A 23,115-nucleotide genomic window follows, 5' to 3' on the forward strand; every position below is an offset into this window, starting at 1 on the left:
TTGATCTCAGCTCTCTGTTTTGTGTTTAATTTGGTGGATCATCCCGCTACTCTTTATTTATTTTAAAAGATTTTTATTATTTTATACCTCGGAAAGGTTTTTTTTTTTATTGTTGGTCTTTAATTATTTCCCTCCAGTTTTATAATGTCCTATCCTGTGAACATTATGTCATCTCTTAACGGCTAGAACCGATGGGGAACTCACTACGGACTACGGGATCAAAAGTCAGGACATACGAGTTTTTATCTGTTAATTTGCTGAAGATGGTCCGGAAAAAGGACCAAAACGTTTATTAAAGAAGATTTCTATTCGAATTTTTTATGCCGACTTACTGCACCCGGCTCTTATTAGCCTATTTTTTAGTCTTGTATTGATATAATTTTACGAAATATTTGGAATTTCTACATGAGGCGTATGCTTTATTCCAAGAGATGTTCAAACTTTCTATCCCCGGGAAAAAATGTTTAGATCTAATTATATATAATTTTGTAGATATAATTATGTATTGATTTTGATCTGATCTAATCATATATAAATAGATAAAATTGTTTCTAATTATATGTAATTAGATCGTATTATGCATACTTCATATATACATGATTAGATACAATTATATATGTATTTTTAAATACAATTAGATCAAATCAAGATCCAATCCTGTCTGTATATGCGGCATATTTTTGAAGTGTGATACTTGATATTCCATTGCAGGTCGGTGCGACTTTCTTTCGTTCCTTTCCTCCTCATCGCTATTTTGCGCGGAGTTAAATTTCTTTTTTCCTTACTCGCTATTCTTGCGGTTTTTATTTTCCGGTCGCGAATTATATTGTTTGATTCGGCTCGATTGATCTCTATTGGGTCGTCCGTGTAGTAACCAACATTCTTCGCGATCATGTCCGGATTTTTTGCAATAGTGGCAATATTTATTTACCGTATTTACGCGGGGTTGTCTATCGGGTGTCGGCAATGGGAATCGATTTGCGTATTGGCTAGTTCGACAATCTCGGCCGTAATGTCCAATTTTTCCGCATTTTTGACATTGCACGTTTATTTTATTTTCTTGTTTATAGATCGGTGTGAAATTTATTTTGCTTCGCGTACCGGTCGCGGGTGGTCCTTTAACCTTTTCTTCCGCGCTGGCCGCTGCTATTGCTTCTTGCAACGTAGCATATCCTCGCGATCGAACAATTGTTTTAATTTCGTCCTGCAATCCTATCTGGAAATTCTCTAAGGCTTGTTGTTGTATTATTTCCATTATTGCGCGTTTATTATCTACTGTATGATGTCGTCTTTCCATCATTGATTCGTATACCTCCATGGCTAATTTGTCTGCTCTAAGTCCGTACGTTCGCTTTCTCCGTTTTTCTGTTTTAGCGTATTGAATTCAATTTGTAGATGCGTCGTACTCTTTTTACTCGCATAGCAGACCTCTAATTCATTTTTAAATTGTGCGAAGTCTCGAATTTTTCGCGTTTGGAAATCTAGCATCGCTCTGCCTTTTAATTTTGTGCATAATACTGCTCCTAATAGCGTTACTTCATCTAACGGGTCGATGTGTTCTACTGCATATGTGGTCGCGCTCAAAAATTCTTGTAATTTATTGGGTGATCCGTCGAATTCCGGAATCATTCCACGAGCCTCTTTTAATGGTAAAAATCCGCGTCCTCTTCGATGTCGTATATCCTCGGGTGTGAACTCGTATACGGTCTCGGTTCTTTCTCCCGGCGGAGTTCTATGCCCGTTGTTTTGTCGGGGTTGCGGTCCTCTAATTTTCAAATCGTATATCTCGGCATGTATACTTCTAATTTCTTCTCTCATTTCCCGCAATATTTCCCTAAAGTCGTCGGCTGCTTCGTCCATTTTTTTCTGCGGTTTGTGTTGAGCTTGCGCGTTTGATTGTGTCGCGTTTCTAATTGCTTCTTCTTGTAATCGCTTAATTCCCTCATCGATATCTTCTGTGATGGGTCGCGATGCGAAAGCCTTTGAGTTATACATGTCTCGAATGCGATAGATTTCGTCGGGGTCAAAGATACTTGAATCGTATAACGTTAGTGAGAATTCGCGGCGGTGTGTTAGTCTCCTAGACGCGCTTATTGATGATTCGACCTCAACATCTAGTTCTATATTGTTCGCTATTAAACTGTTATCTAATTCGCTAAATGGAAATTCGCATTCGATTACAACGTTTGCTCCGAGTTCTGGTTCGGACAAATTCTCGCTTGAATTTAACGCCGCGTCGTTTCGCCCAGGGAAAGCGACGTGTTTACCGTAATTAACCGCCGAAAACAACGCGTCGTTATCCCTATCCGGGAGCGAACGACGCAATTACCGATAGACGCTCGGGTATAAAAAGACAGCGTTTCGGTATCTCATTACCAGAACGATTCCTGAATCCGCTCGAGCAGTACGCTCCGAGATACGATACCAGAACCGATCCCGAAATTCGCAGCAACGACGGAACGTGAGGTTGACGTGTTCGCAGCCTCCACCGAGCATTCTCGGTTTCCGTGCAGTCTCCGAAATCCTCACACAAATCCAACCAACTCAACGAGAGCGGAGTGTTCGCCGCTCTCCTAGATTACGGTCTATTATCCGACCGCTCCAGCCAGCCGGACCGTAGGTTTGCGAGTTCGCTGCCCGGTCGAGTTTTCTCGACTCCGCCGCGCTATCCTCGATTCCGCGGACGGAAGCAGGGACGGAGAGTTCTCCGCCCGGTCGAGGGTACTCGATCCTCGATCTCCGATTGCATTCCCCCTACCACTGGGAATACGCGCATAATCCCGCAACAACGATCAACGTTTTACGATACTTGCGAATTATAATCACCGCGCCGAAATACCTGTCGCCTAATATTCCATTGTATTCCGCGCGCCGTCAAAATAAACACGGCCTTGCCGTACACGCGCCGACCGACCGTGCCCTGTTTCTTGCGCGTCTCGCGCGCCGTCAAAATAAACACGCGCCGAACGACCGCGCCCGGTTTCTTGCGCGTTTCGCGTGCCGTCAAAATAAACACGGCTTTGCCGTACGAATATCGTAAGCGGTTCGATATATCGAACATCGCGCACCGAATAACGAACGCGCATTACATATAGCGCGTTGTATCATCCGCCGCGCGCTAACATCACACAACCTATTGTAAATCGACCATTGCCGAAAGAGACAAATAAAGACGATACCTTTTAACTCAATCTTTTCGTGTGTCTCACCTTTTCACGAGCCCTGATCTCGACCGAGCTCATCCGCGCGCTCGCGGAAAGTAACCCCATTACAATCTTTAAACATGATTTCTAAATGTATTTTGCTACGCATGCATACAATGAACAAAAAATAGACATACATTTGTTTTCTTCTAAAAGAATAAATGTCTCTTTTTCAGAAACAATAAAAAACTTCTTTAAAATTCGAAAGATCTCTCGCAAAAGTCTCTCTCGGATTACCTGAGAGAGACCCATTTTCAGTTTCAAAGAGATATTTCTTTTGTGCGTATAATCACGTGACAACTGTAGTGTATAGTGGGAAAAATTTCAGATTTACAGTAATTCAGAATAAGAATGGACGCAGTGTGAGAACTTCTGTAGCGCGCATAAGACAAGCATATGTGCTTTCTGTAATTAGCAGACATAAAAACAACAATGCAAATTTCGTGTGGCTTAAGAAGAGAATTTATTATACGCAAACTGTTTGTTGTGATCCTCTTAAATTACATTATCTTGTTTTGTTTTATACAATTTTTTCATAATGGCTATATGACAATGTGGTTACCTGAAGAAGTGATAGTCATAATTCTTGGCTACAATGATACCAGCATTAAAGATATCATTAACTTCAGATGCGTGTGCAAGCAATTTCGGTGGGCAGTTCAATATGATAAATTTTGGGGAAAAAAGATTTTTCAGAGGTTATTTTTTGTAATTTTATTTCATTAATTTATCGCGCAATGTGTCACTTATGCAAACAATATATTTAATAAAAATAAAATAAATATAAAGTATAAAAAAATATAAATGTAATAAATAATATAAAAACAAGCTAATAAAAGCCAACGTGCACAAAACAAGGCGCGAGAAAATAATCATACCCAAATTTTTTTTTTTTGAGTAATTAAATTTATTTCTTTTAATTATTAAAAATAAATTTATTTTCTTTAAAAGCAAAAAAACATTGAAAATAACAGCTTGCAATAGTATAATAATTCTAAACGAAAGCTCAGACGACTCTCTCTTCTCCTATCAGACAGCACAATCGACTGCGCAACAGTCCAGACCCTCTATCACTTTCTCATCTAACGATGATAAATCATCATCGTTTGCTAACCCGCACCAACGAGTAACAATCAGAGACTTAACAGAAGACGCATTACAATCCCCCCCTGTAAATAACCAACCACGATTTCAATTCCCCGACGAGATAAATGCAGAAGAAGAAACGAATCTGAATAATTAAACAATAAGGTCCGACGAAAACAAACCCGTTACGACCGACGAAGATATTGACAGTGGGACGGAATGAGATAAAAACCAAACAGCCCATGCTAATAACAGATACTCCTGGAGCCGCATTTAACAAAGTCTCCATGGACTAGCAGAAATAACTCTTATATACTCACCATCCAAGATCTCCTAACCAAATACTCTGTTGCCACTCCTATGCAAACCGCTGACTCTCTTTCTATAGCGGAAGCTTTTGTTAAAGATTTCGTTTGCATATACGGAGCCCCTAAAGCCTTACTAACTGACCAAGTTCCCACTTTCTTTACGTCTCTGATGAAGACAATTGCAAGCTATTTCAAAATCAAGCAATATCGTACCACTGCATATCATCCGCAATCCAATGGTTCAATAGAACGCTCCCATCATGTCCTCACCGAATATTTAAAAATGTATACCAACCAGAATAATGAATGCGACGAACATATTCGACCCGCTGTGTTTGCTTACAACACATCCGTGCATGAAGGTACTAACTATACCCCTTATGCTCTAGTCTTCGGACATCTCCCCAGAGCACCCTCATCCTTCATGATTCCTGTGCTGGTGAAAAGACCTGTGCCACCCCAAGGTTGAAACAAGTTATATATACGACTTTTCTCTGTACGCTTGGTATTGCTTAATATCGTCTGACATTATCAAAAATATGTTAAGAAAAAAATATTAATTTATTATATCACCCAATCTTACAAATGATTTATTAATTGTACCACAAAGGACGATGGGTAAAATGAGTAGATTTTTGCCTAAAAAGTGTAATGTAAGTTATACATGTTATTTTATGTTTTTGGCATCGTTGAATATGATGGTTAGCAGTTTTATCCGTCTAAACCAGCGAAAAAGTGTTCAAAATTTGCCGTACAAAAACGAATTTGTAACTAGCAACTACATAATTTTTCTTAAAGACAACTATGTGTTTTTTTATACTAATTGATTCTTCTCATTATTTTGTGTATATAAATATTGAGGTAACGGCGGCTGACAATTCGATAGATAAAAGAAATATGTTGAAGGGCCCCAAGGGACAAAACGAGGGGCCTTCTCATATTTTTTAAAATGGAATCTAATTTTTCTTATATTAATAGATTTTTTAAAAAGTTATAAGGGCAGGATGGCTAAAAAGTGAATAATTTACGAGATAGTTTATACTTTAATTCGATATAATTTTACATAAACTTGGAAGTATGTCGTAGAATATTAATTTTCCGATGAATTTATCTCAATATTTTTATGCACAAAATAATGAGAGGAATCAATGATGTAAAAAAAAAAAAACATATAGTTGTTTTAAAAAAAATTATGTAGCTACTAGTTACAAACTCGTTTCTTTAAGTCAAATTTTGACCTTTTTCCCATGAGTTTAGACGGATAAAACTATTACCATTGTACTCAGCGACCCAAAAAGCGTAAGATTGCATGTATAACTTACACTCTTTAGGCAAAAATCAATTCATTTTACCCATCGTCTTTTCTATGTACATAGTTTCGATAGAGTATATATCGATATTTTTTCTATTCATCTTTTTAAGAAATCTTTTTACAAGCAAAAATCTTTTTGTGAAACACAAAATTCCTAAATCTGACTAAATTGTAATATCTACAGATAATTGAATTTCTTTTATTACCTTTAAATCATTTGGATGACGGATAGCCACACCATACATGAAAAAAATCCGGAATTTGAAAATGAGATAATACTTATTTGATAGATGACACATCAATTTCCATTGTTCCTCTGAAAAATATATTATAAATATCGATACAAAAGTTTTAGTGGGATTAATTTTATTGTTATTTCATCACATCTTTACTCAAATACGTTGAAAATAGACAAATAATAATTGTGATAATGATTTGCAAATGGATATTGCCAAGAGAAAAGTCTTAGCTTTGTAAGATATGTAATTTGCATACTTTTAATAGGTATACTACGTTCTAGATCATAAGTTTTTATGAATTTAATTTTTACTTGTATGTATGCATGAATAACGAGTCATCTATCAATTAATGTAAATAGATTAGAAATTTTGTACTTGCCTGCTGAAATATATGCCTGTGATGCATTTCCAGCAATCGAATGGCCCGGTGGTCCTGGTAAAAGATTAACCAGTCGTCCGTTTCTTCCATAATGTACGTAATAATAATATACCAATAAAATAAACATTGATGCCAACAGTATAGTGATAAACATCGTTTCTTGATGTTCTGGACCGTTTTATTGATCTTGATCTTCTTCAGCTTACTATTTTACTGATACTTGAATACACGTTACAAAAATATTTTTTATTTTTATTGTTCATTTAATTGTTAAAAGTTTCCGTAAAAATAATATAATATATATTTAATAATATTATAATAATTGGATCAAGCTAACAACTTGCGATATATGAGAAAACTTGTATGTAAGAATGACGCGTTTATACTTATTTTGATATTATTAAATATTGTTTGGATTTTACAATAAAATGTTATAAAATTTTTATTTTACACAAATACTGTCGATTATCTAAGAGATTCACTTGATGCGATAATTAGTTGAAACTCTACTCACTATATGTTTAAAATAAAATTGCAAATATTTTTAAGCATAAGCAGATACATGGATCAGTAAAACAAATATTTGCGAGCTATAAAGATCTGAAGCCTGTAATTATAGCCAGACTATACTGTACTTCGTCCAGCTAAAAATAAGAACATATTAATAATAAAAGTTTCATATCTTGAAAGGTAAACTAGTTAAACCGGTTAACACTCACGGAAAAGAAATTAGATAAAAACTGCGTATGGTAATTAGATTTCAGTCGCGTAATAAATGGGCAACAAACATCCTAGCGCTGACACCTATTTATTAGGTCCAACTGCAAACCGTTTTGCTGCAGTTTAGAGTTTTATTTTGGAAATCATGATTAGCTATTGTAGCGAAAATTTTTTTTTCGTGCTTGAGCCATTTTCTGTACCAAAATTGGTAAGATCGATTACGTTTCAAAAATCGGTATAATCGTTTTTGTGGTTGTTGATTTCGAATCCGGAGTCGTAATTTTGATATCGCGCATCTCTAAAACCATACGTCCAAAAAGAACCTAACTTTACTTAGGATACAAGATTTTATTCAGATCCATCGAAATTTATCAGAGTTATTCAATGTGCGCATATATCCGTCTGTTACGTATCAACTTTAATTAATGCGCGTTTTCTTATATAAAGTATAGATCGTGCATTCCAGAATACTCGTGGCCGAGTGGCAAGCGATGATTTATGTAAATTGGACATCGCCTTTAGGAGAGCCGATATATACAGAGTGTCCCAGACCATCCGTACACCACTTCTAAAATGAAAATAAATAAATGGCTTTTATCAAAAATCGCAAACATTTTTTAAGTAATTCGGATATGCTCTATCGAATGATGACCTTGAACTTGACCTTGACCTTGAGGGTCAATTCAAGGTCAACTTTGATTTTTCAAATGAAAACCCCTTTTTTTATCGCATGTTCTTGTAGCTTATCTCACAGCTTTTTTGCATTAGTTTATTTGTCTCATTATTCTGTACATAAAAGTATTACGGTAAGATTATCGAAAACTAAATATTTTATGAGATATTTAATTTTTTATATCAAAATATGTCAGATTATAAAATATAAAATAACTCAAAAAGTACTTAATGACTCTTTTTAAGAAATCTTTTTACAAACAAAAATCTTTTTGTGAAACACAAAATTCCTAAATCTGACTAAATTGTAATATCTACAGATAATTAAATTTCTTTTATTACCTTTAAATCATTTGGATGACGGATAGCCACACTATACATGAAAAAAATCCGGAATTAAAAAATGGGATAATACTTATTTGATAGATTACACATCAATTTCCATTGTTCCTCTGAAAAATATATTATAAATATCCATACAAAAGTTTTAGTGGGATTAATTTTATTGTTATTTCATCACATCTTTACTCAAATACGTTGAAAATAGACAAATAATAATTGTGATAATGATTTGCAAATGGATATTGCCAAGAGAAAAGTCTTAGCTTTGTAAGATATGTAATTTGCATACATTTAATAGGTATACTACGTTCTAGATCATAAGTTTTTATGAATTTAATTTTTACTTGTATGTATGCATGAATAACGAGTCATCTATCAATTAATGTAAATAGATTAGAAATTTTATATTGGCCTGCTGAAATATATGCCTGTGATGCATTTCCAGCAATCGAATGGCCCGGTGGTCCTGGTAAAAGATTAACCAGTCGTCCGTTTCTTCCATAATGTACGTAATAATAATATACCAATAAAATAAACATTGATGCCAACAATATAGTGATAAACATCGTTTCTTAATGTTCTGGACCGTTTTATTGATCTGGATCTTCTTCAGCTTACTATTATGTTACTGATACTAGAGTACATGTTACAAAAATCAAGAGACACGATAGTGTCTTGCGCTAAGTCATGCGAAGCAAAGATCACGCACAGCAATAGCGAGACATACCGCGTATTTATACGCGAGTCGAAATCAAGAATATCTAAGATTATCAGTTCTCAATAACCCCTGAACGGATCGAGTTTTTACTAGTTCTTATTAGTTCTTATATATATATAATCAATAGCTTGAGTTTGATTTATATAAAGAAAATATGTTTATTTTTGCTCTACATGTTTTATAATGCAGAGATATTACGAAGCGAAATCGAAATGTAAAAATTTTCATTTAAGAAACGTCCCACTTTCCGTCAAAAAAATGTACTTTGTCAATAAAATCAAGAATGTCGAATGAAATGACAAAACGAGCCAAGCACGATATTAAGAGCGCATAAATGTTTATAATAAAAGAATTACATTTAAATTTAAACTTACGAAAGGCGGATGTTTCGGGCCTCTTTTTGGCCATCTTCTGCGTACATAAATTAATAAAATTAAAATATAAGCATATAAGTGATTCTTAGGCGGTTAAGAAGCTAGTAGATAACGCAGGTTTTTCACATTATCAAAGTAAAGGCAAAAAAATATTTTCAAGGATATCCATGTCGTTACGAGGAAGAAATTCTCGATACTGTGGTCATAAATTGAATTCAAAAACATGGCGGTACATTAATTATGTCCGTAAATTAAGCGGAATGGATTATGTCAAAATGACGAGAGAGAAAGTCTTCGGAAATTACATTTGTAAAACTTACAGATAAGCGAAATAACAGGTCGACAATAAATAATCGGGATGTAAATTCGCAGAGAACTAAACTCACTGATTATCAACGTAACAATGAGCATAAATTATCGTTAGACGAAAAGATAAAATAATAAAAAACGTTACCGCTACAGACAAACAACGGTGCAATTAAATTTAAAAAGGTTATCGATAATTTCCCGAACTACTCGATCCCGAAAAGTGATTTTAACACACGCATTAAACAATTAACTGTTAATACCAAAAAAATTTTTAAACATGATGATAATGTAATTGCCTCTAGCGCATACAAGGCGAACATTACAGTTGCTCTCGATAAAGATAAATACTTTAATAAGATCGAAGAATTGTTGAAGGATAATTACACTTATAATATCGTCAAAGAAGATTCTATAAAAAGACTTACATAACATCTATGGGACTTGCTAATGAGTTGGTGATACGAAACGATTGGGTATACATTTAATAAAATTATAACAATCAAACCAAACTAACAACTTGCGGTATTTGAGAAAACTTATATGAAAATAATTACGTGTTCAAAATGTTTATTAAAATTTTTATTTTATACAAATACTGTCGACTATTTAGGAAACTCAATTTATGCGACGAATAGTTGAAACACTACTCAAATGTTTAAAATGGAATTGCAAATATCTTCAATTAGATGATGCCAGTAAAACAAATTTTTGCTAACTGATAATACAAATCGAAGACGCCTATACGTATAGCTACGGATCATGGATTAATTTCGAAAGTCACAATCACTTCTGAAGAGCGGCTTTCAAAATTAATTTATGATTTTCTCTGCACTGAGAAAAAAAAGTTGTTAATTTGACTAAATTCGTCCAACTAATTATTTCTTTGTATTTCTTTAATTGAAATATTTAACTATTTAAATCAAATATACCTCATGTTAGATTTAATTATTTAATATGTCGTATTTGACTTAAAATATTAAAATATTTCAATTAAAGAAATAGTAATTAGTTGGACGAATTTAGTCAAGTTAACAATTCTTTTTTCTCGGTGTGAAGAAATTATACATATCTATAAGTTTATACATCCTATCATTCGCATTATGCAATATCTGACTGTCAATTTTATGTCATTGATTATTTTAATGAAATGTGCAATAAAAAGAAACGAGATATAGGATATTATAAAGATCAATGTGTTTATTCTTCTTTAAATATATAAATTTTAATTATTATATTAATTTTTAACTGCATGTTTATTTTTATTTTTAATTGCGTAGAATTTTATGAAAATTATATGTATTTCCCCATCAGTGATTTCCTTTTGCAAGCGCAAATAATTTGTAATAAATGTCAGTTAATTGGTTCACATCTTTTTCAAACTGATATTAAGAGATACGATAGTGTCTCGCGCTAAGTCACGCGCAATAACAAGGTACTCCGCGTATTTATACGCGAGTCGGCCAATTAAGAGTATCTGAGATTTTCAAATTTGAATAACGGCTGAAGCGATCGAGTCCTTATTAGACTTAACTTATAATCTTATAACTTTAATTAATCTTTAATTAATCTTAATCTTATAATTTTCAAAGTATGCGAAATATATATTATATAAGACAAACAAAAAATATCTATACTTTTATCTATTATCTCTAACATCTATTACTTCTATTTACTTAAGAATATACGGCGAGATCATCTCTCAATACGATATTACTTGCAAATTTCTTTCAAATTTATTACTTTTTACAGTACCAAAAAGAAGTTATGTAAGAGTTTATCGTTAAAAATAATATTCAAGTATAGTTCTGTAACTAATTCTGTATTTTATTTGATTTTCTGTGATGAAAACAAATTGAAAACAAATTGTAATAATAAAGTATGTACGGTTATATATTAATGCCATTATGTTACCTGTGCTGGTGAAAAGACCTGTGCCGAGCCAAGGATAAAACAAATTATACAAATAACTTTTTTCAAAGCGCTTGGTGCTGCTTAGTATCGTCTGAAATCATCAAAAACATGTCAAGAGAGAAACATTAATTTATATTATATTACTCGATCTTTTAGATGCGCAAATAATTTATTTATTGTAGCGCTCATTTCTATCTAATCTCGGTCGAATATGTCGACATTTCCTCTATTTATCTTTTTAAGCTTTTAACCTTTTAATCTTTTTGTTTACGAGCAGAAATATTCTTGTGAAATGCAAGATTCCTAAATCTCACTAAATTGTAAGACAATTAAATTTCTTTTTTATTACCTTTAGATCATCTGGATGACGGATAGACACACAATACGTGAAGAAAATCCACAATTTAAAAATAGGGTAATATTTATCAGATAGGCAACGCTTCAATTTCCATTGTTTTTCTGACAAATAAATTATAAGTATCAATACAAAAATTTTGGTGGGATTAATTTTATCGTTATTTTATTACATTTTGACTCAGATATGTTGAAGATAAATAATTAATAATTATGATAATGATTTGCAAATGAATATTGCCGAAAAAAGACGCCTATATATGGCATATAGCTACGGATCATGGATTAATTTCGAAAGTCAGTCACTTTTAAAGAGCGGTTTTCGAAATTAATTTATGATTTTCTCTGAAAAAAGTATATATATCTATAAGTATATACATTCTTTCATTGGCATTATGCAATATCTGACCGTTAATTTTATGTGTCATTGATTATTTCAATAAAATGTGTAATGAAAAGAAACGAGATATAGGATATTACGAAGATCAATGTGTTTATTTATTTTTTAAATATATAAATTTTAATTATTATATTAAATTAATATTATATATTCATATGTCAAAGTCATAGTGATATTTTCCTATATTTTGGAACATTGTTTAATATTATCGTAAATGCATAAAGGTGAAAAAAAAATCAATCGCGTGGAAGAAGACTTAATTTTTATGATTGTGTTATAGCCCGAACAGGCTATACACGAATTATTAAATATATTATTCTAAATACATATTATTTTATATGATTGCCCAATGTGTAACGCGAATACAGATCACGTTACGAGCGTTGACCGAACAAAGCGCTGACAACCAGTGTGACCAGAAACAGGTCCCGCGGCTCACGGCTCAGCAATGGAGGGGATAACGCACACAAGCGCGAACCGCGTACATGTGCGCTCTGCGCTTCGGTTAGTTTCGGAGAGTAGAGAAGAACAGACATATGTTTTCCGTCTTCTTCTCACTTTCTACCGAGCTGGCAACGAAGGCAATGTTGATCGCTTGGCGCTTGGCTTATTACATACGACAGCGTTAAATGCTTTTCCGACTCGTGAACTTTTTATTATGTATATATATGTATATATATACATAGTTATATAAAACATTTTTTCGTTATGCTATATTAAGTTTTATTATTTATTATGATATGGTAAAAGTGATATATTTACGTGTAAGGACATATGCGATTTCTTATTTCTTTACTTTAATAATTACTTTATTAATTATTTACATAAATATATATTTGTGTAAAATTATAAATATTACAATAATATAAGAACAAAGAGTGAATGGACTTCCACACCACCTATGAGGTTCCACTAATGACGCGTTAGATTTTTTTATTATGTGGATCTTCGCCTGGAGCCCTATTGTACCACATTTTATTGATGTCTCTTGTAAACATAATATTTTTTTACATATTTACTTTATTATGTCTTTTGCAAACATAATGTCTATTACAGACATGAAAATTTTTAGACGCACCTTTTACAAATATGGTGTCTTTTGGAGACATAATATCTATTACCGACATGATATTTTTACAAGAAAATAAGTAAAGCAACTATTTTTATTATATTATATTATATGAATAATAATGGCCATAAAATATAAGTCATTATCTTCTAAACATTATTATTGCATATCGGTAGATGTTGAGGGACCAGCAATATCACAAACATCTGCAGCATATAATGTAAGACTGCTTTTTTGTTTTTTAGGAGGAGTGTTATATAATTTGTCCGACGACATGAGAGATAAATGCTTCTCATCAATCTCCATGTTTAGAATGGTTTCTTTTCTTGCTTTCAATGCTGATTTCAAAACACAAATAGCATTTATAGAGGAAGACGAAAGTTTATTTCGTTTTTTTGTTTTTAAATCTGTTAAAACAGAAAACATTCTTTCTGGATCGGCATTCGAATTTGGAAGTGATCTAACAGCATTCAAAAGACGTTTGAGATTGGGATATTTATCAATATTAGTGGAATACTGACTTTGTAAAATTTGTTTCCACATATCATCAAAGCTTAATTTTAATAGCTTTTCCTTTTCTGTTATTGTAAAATCTAGATGTAAAGTAAGCCATTCTTTCTTCAAACCGTTTTCGTCAAACCCGCCAAGAGTTTCAGCGATAAAAGAAACATCATTGAATGATGTTTCTCTATCAATATCTAATAATACTAAGTTATGTTCGAAAACTTTTAATTTTGATAAAAATTTATCATTAATTGGTAATCTTTTATAAATTTCCTCGGCGGCAGTTACATAAAATTGCAAACAATTCTTTCGAACATTTGCAACTATATCTGCATGTCCTTCCTTCATTAATTCATCGAGGTAGTCTTCACATTCAGATCCTAAAGAAACTTCTTCTAACAATTTTTGATTCTCCTTTTCATCAAATTTAATATTATCACATAAATTATTCAAATGCTCTGACTTTAAAAAATGTTTGCAAACTGTGGTTAAAAATTCTACTGACTTTGGCTGCAATAAATGTATTCTAGTTTCCACAGCTTGGAAAAATGCATTAAATGAATTAAAAAAATTTAAAATATGCTGTAAAAATAAGAAATAGGCTTTTATATCTAGATTTTGCATCATAGATAATAAATATGTTCCAGACTTTGTTCTTTCGCTTATGGTAATTTCATTCAGAAATAACTTGATAGTATCCCAAGACTCAAGAAGTCTTTCAACACATGAATGATGAGAAAGCCACCGTGTATCAGACAACTTTAAAATTTTTAGGTTTGTTTGCTGAAAACATTCACAGAACTCTTGATAAATTGCCGAACGTTTTGGACTACCGTTAATAAAATTCACGATTTTTTTTAAAAATTCCTCGCAATAATCCGGTATTTTAGCGCATGCGCAACTAATGCAGTGGAATGACAAGGACATGGAAGTGTAATTAAATTTTTACACATCTCTTTCAGCTTTTTTTTAAATGAAAGATGTTTTCCCGTCATTACGGATGCATTGTCACATGATAAAGCAACAATATTTAAAAATGGAATATTCAATTTCCACATTTCAGCTTTAAAAGCATTAAACAATTTTTCTGCACTGCAGTCTCTCGCATCAATATTAATTAATTTTACTAATTGCGAGCGAATGTTTAATGTTTTCGAATCAACATACCGAACAAGAAACGTCATCCATTTTTCATTTGAAATATCAGATGTTTCATCAATAAAAATTGAAAATTTAGTGTTTTGAATGCTGTTAACTATACGATCCGTCTCAATCGGACATAACACATTTGAAATTATACTTGTACATTTTGTTTGGCCCATACTCATATTTTTCAAAACATTAAAATCTTTTCCTATTTCTTGAAAAAGGGTAAGAATATCTTTTGCCGTTCGATGCGAAATATTTTTATCAGCAATTAACGCGGCATAGCGAATTTCTGCTGATTTTTTTCGCTCTTCAAATGACAAAAGTGATTCGTTCACATTCATATCTTCACTGGATTTGTTTGTTTCATTTTCTTTACATTTTATAATATGTTGCTTGGATTCTGCGTGACGATAGATTTGAGACAAACCACCAATAACAGATATATTACAAAACGCGCAGAAAAATGAATTAACGTCATCTGATACTTCGCGTAGCCATGGCTTAAACAAATCGATCTCTAACCATTGTTGTTTAAAACGTTTTCGTATTATTGTATTTGAACTTATATTGTTATTATTTAATAATGATGCATTTTCTTTATGACACGCAGAATCCGCATGTCTTATAACGTGCGATAAACCGCACGAAAAATTTTTATTACATATAATACAATGGAAAAGGCTATCGTCAAATGATACTTTGCGTATCCAAAATTTAAATCGATCATCACTAAGCCAAGCTTCTGAAAAGCTTCGTTTAGGTTTCTTTTTTAATGTATCACACATTTCTATATAGAATTGTCAACAACAAAGACTCTAAGAATGAAATATATATATATATATATATATATATATAGATATAATGAATAAATATAATGAATAAATACAATGAATAAATATAATGAATAAATATAATGAATAAATACAATGAAGAATGTAATATAAATATATAAATATAACAGATAAAAATATAAATAAATTTGAGACTTACAATTGGAATAGTTCCATAAATTTTATCATCCGCGAATCTTGTCCGTAAAAGATATCACATAAGGTATAAGATAAAGTAGATATGTAAAATATATTATGTCTATAAAGGACATGAATAAACTTTCTGAACATTAAGATTTCATATAAGAGCACTGTTTAGAGAAAATTATTAAAACGAAAGGTAGCAGCGTAAAGAATTCCAAATAAGTTTGAATTGATATAATCTAATGAAATGAAATTTGAATTGATATAATTTATTGATTCTGTGCCCGCGTACTACTTATCTAGTCGACGTTTCGGCGAGAAAAGAGACGAGAGCCTATTCTACATGTTTAAAAACAACGAAATTGTTCCGAAACAATAACAAGAAAAAAATACTTTGCCAGCTGATTTGGGCATATCGAGACGAGCGGACACGACAGGCTGTGCGTTTATTTGTAAACATAAGCCGAAATCTGCTCGAGAAAAACAATGAACATATTGGACAATATTTCAGGTAAATATCATTAAAAATAATATTGGTAGTCTAAAGGAAAAATTTATTTTAATTGATAAAAGATTTATTTTTTGAATTTTATCATCCATGTATTTTGTCCGTAAAAGATATCACATAAGATATAAGATAAAGTAGATATGTAAAATATATTATTTCTATATAAGACATGAATAAAATGTGGTACAATAGGGCTCCAGGCAAAGATCCATGTAATAAAAAAATCTAACGCGCCATTAGTGGAACCTCATGGGTGGTATGGAAGTCCATTCACTCTTTGTTCTTATATTATTGTAATATTTATAATCTTACACAAACACATATTTGTGTAAATAATTAATAAAGTAATTATTAAAGTAATATAAAGTAATTAAAAAATTGCATATGTCCTTATATGTAAATATATTACTTTTACTATATCACAATAAAACTTATAAACTATAGCCAATGCTATACTAATATAGCATAACAAAAAAATATTTTATATATATATATATATATACATATATGCATAATAAAAAGTTCACGAGTCAGAAAAACATTTAACGCTATCGTATGTAATAAGCCAAGCAATCAACATTGCTTTCGGCTGCGTTCCAATATTCACTGCCAGTACTGAAAATCTATAGTGCACGTGACGTGGACTATAGATTTTCAGTACTGGCAGTGAATATCGGAACGCAACCATCGTTGCCAGCTCGGTAGAAAGTGAGAAGAAGACGGAAACATATGTCTGTTCTTCTCTACTCTCCGAAACTAACCGAAGCGCAGAGCGCACATGTACGCGATTCGCGCTTGTGTGCGTTATCCCCTCCATTGCTGAGCCGTGAGCCGCGGGACCTGTTTCTGGTCACACTGCTGACAACGCGAGCCACGCGCTAAGCCCGAGCGACCGTGCAATCATTTCATTGCGAAAACGCGGAAATCAGGGCAAGCGGAAGAAGGACATTGCGAAAATGCAACGTAGAAGTCCTACTTAAAAGCGAAATAAAAAGGAATAAAGAAATTGCGAAAGTGCAAGCAAAGAAGTCCTACTTAGAACTTCTTAGCTTGCATCCGGAGATTGCCAAAATCAAGCGACATGACACACAGCCTTGTCGCTAAACGACCCCCTCCCGGGAAGCCAAGGGGAGTTAATAAAAAGGCCCACCGCTAACGAACGGCGGGCAGTCTTTACCATTAATATTACGCGGGCAATCTTTATTCCTTTACGCGAGTAATATCTCTAACAACCGCGAGTGTCAAAACGAATATCAATAATTATTATAATATTAAATAGCCACGCAGTCGGCAGAAATATACACGAAGAAGCGAGAGGCGAGTCTCGAGACCGAAACTCGACTCTAGACACGCGCACGTTAAGATAACCGTTATCGTGATACGCGACGTGAGCGAAAGTGCGAGAACATTGTAAATAAACCAAACCACAAATAAATCTGATATTAATCTATTTATTTAATGTGGAAAGTGTCCGAAATAGTTAAATAAAGTTCTCAGGCGGAGCCCGAATTCCCAAATTCCTTCCGGCAAACGATCCCAACTACCGTGCCTCTCCGGAGGCACAACAATTGTTACTAAAGTAGTTTTTTTGTTAAAAGAATTATTATTCTATTATTTACATGCATATTTATATTATAAGAAATAAATAATAAAAGAATGATATCCGAAATATTATTTCATTGCGAAACTCATGAAACCAATGAAAATAGATCACCAAATGTTAAAAGTAACAATGAAATATTGTAGTTCCCAAAAAAGTATGCAGACAAAAAGAAATTTCAACAAATGAAAACTGTGCTTCGACAAGTTTTTCAATACTTACACAGAATAATAAAATAAATGATGAAATTGATTTTTCAAATATACCGAGCAAGTCAGATAGTATTAATATTGAAAAAAGCAATGCAGTTCCATTAATCGTTACAGAAAAAGAAGGAGAAGTATTATTGCAATCGAATGACAAAATAGAAATTAATAAGAAGTGTACTTGGGATAAAGAAAACAAGAACACGAAGGTTTTTTTTAGAAGTAAAAAAATTCAATGCAATATAAAGTGCAGTACTGTTGAAGAAAGTTGCCAAACACTGCCTAATACTGTAAATAAAATGTGTTCACCCATTAATGTACCAACGGAGAGTGACAATAGCGGTGCAGTTGTAACCGATTTTTCCAAAACGATTACAACTGGTACTACTAGGAGCGAATATGAATCATGTCATGAAGATTATTTGCAGTATTGTGAAGAACAAGACCTACAAACAAAAAGAAGCGCTTTACATTTAACAAATTATTTTATTAGCACACAGACAAAACAATACATTGGAATTCCAAATGACTGGTTATGGATTGTTGATGAACTGCATAAACGCAACTGTTTATCAACAGAAAATATAAAATTGACTTTGATGAAAATCAAACTGAATGATAATTTTGTAAGATTAGGTAACCAATTTGGAATCAGCACAGCAGGAGCATCAAAAATTTTTCAAAATGGTTTACCAAAATTATGTAATTTCTTAAAAACTCTTATTTATTGTCCTCCTAGAGAAAGTGTTAAAATGGCATTATCTATACCGTTTCGTGCAAATTTTGCTCACGTTTATGGAATAATTGACTGTTTCGAAATTCAAATCGAGAAACCATCAAACGCTCTTCAACAGTCTTTAACGTGGTCAGAATATAAAAAGTGCAATACATTGAAGTATTTAATATGTTGTACATCGGATGGATTTATTAATTTTATTTCTTCTGGGTATGGAGGTCGAGTAAATGATGTTGAGTTGTTTGAACAATGCGGTATAATGGATGTTTTGCCAAAACAATGTGAAATTATGGCAGATCGTGGTTTTAAGCAGATTCAAACATCTTTAAATAAAATTCAGTGCGAACTTATAAGACCTCCTAGTGTAAAAAGTGGAGGTAAATCGTCTAAGACAGAAGTAATGTTAACGAAGCGTATAGCAAGTTTAAGAATTCACGTAGAACGTGTGATAAGAAGACTACGAGAATTTTCACTTTTGGAACCACATTCTACTTTAAACCATAACATTATGCCATACATAGTTGTTCGTATTGTAGCAGCTTTAATAAACCTCCAAGCACCTATTATAAGAACATAATAATTTATAATTATTAATATAAAATTATATTATACGGAAAATAAAAAACTAATTGTTCAAATAACAAACTTTTTATTAATGCATATTTTATCTTAAAATAGAATTCATCAATTTACAATAAATATTTTTTTTCCAGAAACTGATAGCTTGTTCTGTTACAGCTGTAGTATAATCTTTATCATAATCTACCCAAACTGTTGTCACTTTTCTATTATTTTCGAAATCAGGATCAGCAACACAAAATAAACCCTTTTTTGTATTTGTAGCTAGTATTTGAAGATTTATTTGTGCTTTGCACTTAGAAGCTACTTTTCCTTTCGATGGAAATCGAGAAATAGCTTTGTCTGAATTTGGACACTTCACTTCCACAATAAAATCATTGCCCATAGCATCCGGAGAAGCTCCCAAAATCGGGTAATTTGGCATTAAAAAAAGACCACAATTTTTCAGTTTTTGGCCTACTATTTTCTCAACTTTTTTAAGTACTTCTTTCTCAAGACATCTCCCTCTTTCCATTTCTTTTGTATCATATACTTTGGATGCGCCAGTGATCCGCTGTACAAGACTTCCATCTTCGGTGTTACAATTTGCAGCTTCATGTAATATCGATGCAGTTATTCTACCGTAGCGTAGTTCGAACCATAAATGGCTGTTACTTCGCATTTTAGTTGCATTTTCCGCTTCAAAACATAATTCTTTTGACATTTTGGAAATACAAAATATTAAAAAATCATCTGCCGTTTTCATTCCACATGCTGAAAACTCAACAATCAGTCGATGCATTGACAATGAGTATAATCGGCGTTCCTTTAGTTCAAAATGATGTTGCGATAACTGACTGTCAAGTTGCTTCTCCTTGGCTATTTTCACAATGTCCTGCAGAAATGTTGCGTTGTCAGGAAAATTTTCTATATTTGTCTATATTCTGTACTTCTTTTTTGTACAATTCCTTAGTTTCAATGTATTTTTTAGTTGCTCCAATAGTTGATTAAACAGCCTTTTTCCAATAACAAGCAACCTCTGTCGGTGCTGGATTTTCTGTTCGTCTGTGGAACCACATAAAAAGGCTACCGAATGTTTACAACTACCTAAAAATATAACTAATAACATTTACTAATATCTCGCAGTAATTTGCTTAAGTTTATATGCAAATATGAAATCAGTGTTGTCATCACATAAAGCATAAAAAGTCGAAATACTTGTTCAAACACCGTATTTAAATGAGAAGTGTTTATCCATAGGACATTACAGAACATCTTTTATATAATAAGAACATAGTTTTCATTCTTGAAAAATATAACTTTAAACTTTTTTCGAATACTGCATGCAAGTTATAGTAAACATTGATTCTATATTTTGGTTCTGAGAATAATGAAACTATATAGTTTGTATCTCATAGACGATTAATATTTTTTAATAAAGGAATATTAAATATTTTACCTTCATTAGGGGCTTTATGATTTTTTTTATGTTCTGCAAATTTTTCTTTTCCATTTTCATTAAATTTTATTAGAGAGATTTGTATAATTAGAGTTTTAGTTGGTTGAGATTTATGCATAATAGTTTATTTAATAATTATTTGTTTTTTTAGAAGTTCTTATTCATTATATTTATATTCTTATATTCAGCATGGATATATTTATTCTGAAAATAAATTTATAGGAATTTATTTGAAAGATTATATAATTTTATTAATTCATATTAGACCATTAATTTTATTAATTTTTAATTTAAATTTAATATATTAATTTTAATTAATTTATTTAAGTAGTTTATAAATATATAAAATATTAATTTGTGGAATTAAAGAAATTTTTTTTATCTTAAATAATTAATAATTTAATAATTTATTCATTTTTTATATTTAAAATATTTATTTTGTTAGTTTATTTAAGATTTTATTTTTATTTTATGGATTTGGGTATTATGATAGAGTGAATATTATTTAATTTTAATTCAATTAATATAGAATTTTATATAATATTTGATTGATTATCTTGTTTATTTATTGGAGTAGTAATATTGATTTCTTCCATAATTATATTGTATAGAATAATTTATATAACGGAAGAGATTTACATTGATCGATTTATTAAATTGTTAATTTTGTTTATTTTATCAATAGTTATAATAATTATTAGTCCAAATTTGATTAGAATTTTATTTGGATGAGATGGTCTAGGGCTTATTTCATATTGTTTAGTAATTTTTTATCAAAATTATATATCTTATAATTCAGGAATAGTCACAGTATTATGTAATCGAATTGGTGATATTGGCTTATTAATAGCAATTAGTTTAATATATATTTATGGTAGATGGAATATTTATTTTATGAGTAAATCTAATAAATTTATTTTAATGATGATTTTTTTGGCATTGATTACTAAGAGTGCTCAAATTCCTTTTTCAGTTTGATTACCTATGGCTATAGCTGCTCCTACGCCTGTTTCTGCTTTAGTCCATTCTTCAACGTTAGTTACTGCAGGTATATATTTATTAATTCGGTTTAATAAAATTTTTATAAATAGAATATTTGATAAGATTTTGTCAATTGTGTCAATTTTTACTATATTTATGTCTGGGATAATAGCAAATTTTGAGAATGATTTAAAAAAGATTATTGCTTTATCAACTTTAAGTCAGTTAGGTTTTATAATAATAATTCTAAATTTGAAGTTAAACTATTTATCATTTTATCATTTGTTAACTCATGCAATTTTTAAATCATTATTGTTTATATGTGCAGGAACTATAATTCATTTGATGAATAATAATCAAGATATTCGATTTTGTGGAAATATAAATGAATATATTCCTTTTACTATATTGAGTTTTTATGTTTCAGTAATATCTTTAACAGGGTTTCCATTTATAGCGGGGTTTTATTCTAAGGATTTGATTATAGAATCTATTTATTTAATAAATATTAATATTTTTTTATTATTGATGGTAGTATTGTCTGTTTCTTTGACTAATTCGTATTCTTGCCGGTTATTTTATTATATTTATTTTAATGAAAATAATAGGATGTATGGATTTTATTATTATAAAGAAAGAAAATTAATAAATTTTTCTATAATTATTTTAATAATTTTAAGATTAATAAAGGGGTCCATATTAAATTGAATATTTTTTTTTGATAGGTTTTTTATATTATTGAAAATTAACATTAAATTAGTTACTATATTTATATTATTGTTAGGAATTTTATTAAGGAATTTAGTATATTTAAAAAATTTAATAGATTTATATTTATATAGATTTTTTTTCAGGTCTATATGATTTTTGAACTATATATTTTATTTTATTTATAAGCCATTTTTTAATTTTGGTAATAATATTTATGGAATAGATAAAAGATGGGTGGAATTTTCAAGAAAGAAATTAATTTTAAATTTAATTAAAGAAGTTAGGTTAATTTATATAAATTATTATAAAATTTTTATATTTATTTTTGGTTTA

General features: G+C 31.3%; 1 long non-coding RNA gene and 2 pseudogenes across 1 annotated transcript in view; all 3 read left to right on the plus strand.

Annotated features, from left to right (window-relative positions):
- The window catches only part of LOC138942189 (uncharacterized), a 351,185-nt pseudogene that overhangs the window by 246,022 nt on the left and 82,048 nt on the right, over positions 1–23,115 (plus strand).
- Positions 1–23,115, plus strand: part of LOC138942008 (uncharacterized) — a 28,060-nt gene that overhangs the window by 1,730 nt on the left and 3,215 nt on the right. The gene's annotated exons all lie outside the window — the stretch shown is intronic.
- Positions 16,510–22,935, plus strand: LOC138942139 (NADH-ubiquinone oxidoreductase chain 5-like; annotated as a pseudogene).

The sequence above is a fragment of the Polyergus mexicanus genome, unplaced genomic scaffold (genome assembly GCF_030449975.1).
Source record: "Polyergus mexicanus isolate NDT 795.1 unplaced genomic scaffold, iyPolMexi1.0 SCAF_21, whole genome shotgun sequence".
NCBI classification, from domain to species: Eukaryota; Metazoa; Arthropoda; class Insecta; order Hymenoptera; family Formicidae; genus Polyergus; species Polyergus mexicanus.